The following is a 2,499-nucleotide window of genomic DNA, read 5'->3' as shown; positions in this document are numbered from 1 at the left end:
TTAAAGCCCGGTGGAGCAGGTCAGCCAGTCTAGCTGAGAAGAGCCTCCTCCCCAATGGAGAGAGGTGGAGGCCATCTCTTCCCAGCAGCTTGCTGCCTCTCTCACCAAAGAGCGGGCTGTGGTCATGGAAGCCAAAGCCTTCCCGATGACACCAGTGCCGCAGTCTTTGGTTCACTATATGGATCCTCCTCCCTCCTCAGCCCATACCCCAAGACTGGGAGGATCGAAGAGAACACCACCTGTGCTCTCAGATACTTTAGCCCCACTCCCAAATCCCTGTAGCTCCTCATGACCTGATTGGGAACACTCCAAGCCATGTCATTGGTGCCCATATGAATAAGGAGCATGGGATGGTGGTCTGTGGGCTGGAGGAGCTTGGGGAATCCTCTCCAATGTACTGAATGCGGGCCCCCGGGAAGCAGCAGACTTCCTGGGCTAAGGGGTCGGGGCGGCAGATTACCTCCTCAGGATGGAGTCTCCCACAACAAACACCTTATGTTCTGTTGTGGGGAGAGCGGCGGCGGTAGCTGCAGTTGAGCCTGTGTTGCCTGCGGGAGCTGGCAACTCAGCAGGCTCTGCTAGAGCAGCAAGAGGTGTGTACCTGTTGCTAAACTCCGGCGGGGCAGGGGCCTTGGTGCGGTGGGCCTTAGGGCCCTTGACCACCTTGGTCTATGCCCCTGACTAGACTGAGTGGGAGGTCCCAGAGTCCTCCTTTGTCTTGGAGGGGGACCGTGGTCTACCCTCCGGTTCCCAGGGGAGAAGGGCCTGGCAGTAGGAGTCAATCTCCTGCTCACAGTCCCTGATGGCATGCAGTCTCTAGACTATGGCCTGAAGCTCCTCCAGCTGGCGTGCCAGAGACCCCTAAAGGGAGCAGACCTCACAAGGGGAGGTGGCCATGCTCCCAGGCCCCAGAGCCTGAAAAGAACAGGCAGTCCCTGCAGCCGAGAGCCAGAGGCTCTGTCTGTGTGGAGCCCAGAACCATGGGCTCCATCTCGGTGGCCATCTCTGAGGTGCCAGGGGGTGGGGTCGCAGAGCCCAAGGGGACCGGAGGGGTGTGGTGCATGCCCATCCATGTCATGCCTCTGGTAGGCTGGCTATGACTGGGACTGTCTAACCTAGGGGGCTCGCAGGCAGGGCCACAGGCCCTCCCGCACAAATTCTGCGCTCACGTGCCAGCAGACGAGCGTGCCTTTTTGTGCAGCCCGTTCGTGTGGATCCCTGGGGGGCTGGGCGAAGTAGGGGCCTGGGCGGGGCGAGACCCAGCCTGGTTCAACTCAGCCGCCACCTCCCACTCACTAAGGAGTTAACCCCATCCCACCACGGGCCCCATTTACCTCCGGCTGTGCTGGGGGTTGGCAGGGGGCTCCATGGCTGCTGGGGGGTCTCTGGGGGAGCGGGGGCACAGCAGGCTTGCACCCACGTGTCTCTTGCCATTCCAGAGCCTAACTGGGGCTTTTTTGCTTTTGGTGGGCCCTTTTAAACTGCGCGCATGTGCAGTGGGCCCGCCGTTGGGGAAGCTGCTCTCAGGCAAGGGGGGTCCTGCCCTACTGGAAGGGAACTGGTAAGTACCCCCCCACCTCTCTCCCTGGGGGGCTGGGCCAAGTAGGGGCCTGGGCGGGGCAAGACCTGGCCTGGCTCCACTCAGCTGCCATCTCCTACTCACTAACGGGTTAACCCCCTCCTACCACGGGCCCTGCTTACCTCTGGCTGTGTTGGGGGTCAGCGGGGGGGCTCCAGGGCTTCTGGGGGGTCTCTGGGGAGCTTCGGGAGAGCGGGGATGCAGCAGGCTTTCACCCACGCATCTCCCGCCTCTCCAGAGCCTAACTGGATTAGCCATTAAAGCTACTGGATCTGGCACTGAGACATGTGACTTATTCTGCATATGGTGGTGGTAGGCTTTGGTAGTAGTTGTACTCCCTGGGCTGTCATGGAGAAAAGTGGCAGCCAGGTCCTACTGCCCACACATCTGTGACCCAGACTGGGTCGTTCCAGGCCCCAACCTGAAAAGGTTGCCAATTGCTGTTTTAGAGGTTAGGAAATGTTTCTAACTCAGTGATCTTCACATTCACATGCTACTATATAAGGAAACTCTTAGATGAGAGCATGCTGTTTCTCATAACTTCTGCCATGAACATGAGCAGTTTTTAGATTCAGGCTTTTAGGACATTTTGACTATAGCAGGGGTCAGCAACGTTTTTGGGCAGAGTGGCAAAAAACACCCTCAGCTTCAACTTGTAAGAAGTTGGTGTTCCAGGAAGGGATGGCAGGGGAGCTGTTAGGGGCCTGATCCTTGTTGTGATGGCACAGCCTGGTCACTTCCCTGCTGTTTGTCCTGAGGCACAGGTGCCAAACAAAATCCCTATCCCTGGGCTACAGTAACAAGTTAACATGGCTTTGATCTTCCATTCATGTATCTGCCACTTGGTAAATGAATCTGAAACATAGATGGAAGGAATTAAAAAAAAAAAAAAAAAAAAAAAAAAAAAAAAAAACAACACC

At 56.9% G+C, this 2,499-nt stretch overlaps 1 protein-coding gene across 2 annotated transcripts in view; it reads left to right on the top strand.

Moving 5' to 3' along the window:
- PIK3C2A (phosphatidylinositol-4-phosphate 3-kinase catalytic subunit type 2 alpha) overlaps window positions 1–2,499 on the top strand; it is a 115,563-nt gene that overhangs the window by 38,786 nt on the left and 74,278 nt on the right. The window lies entirely within an intron of this gene.

Source organism: Gavialis gangeticus, unplaced genomic scaffold (assembly GCF_001723915.1).
Source record: "Gavialis gangeticus isolate Ggan-Ray unplaced genomic scaffold, GavGan_comp1, whole genome shotgun sequence".
NCBI lineage: Eukaryota > Metazoa > Chordata > Crocodylia > Gavialidae > Gavialis > Gavialis gangeticus.
The sequence above is the reverse complement of the archived record's forward strand: the minus strand, read 5'-3'. Positions and strand labels throughout refer to the sequence as shown.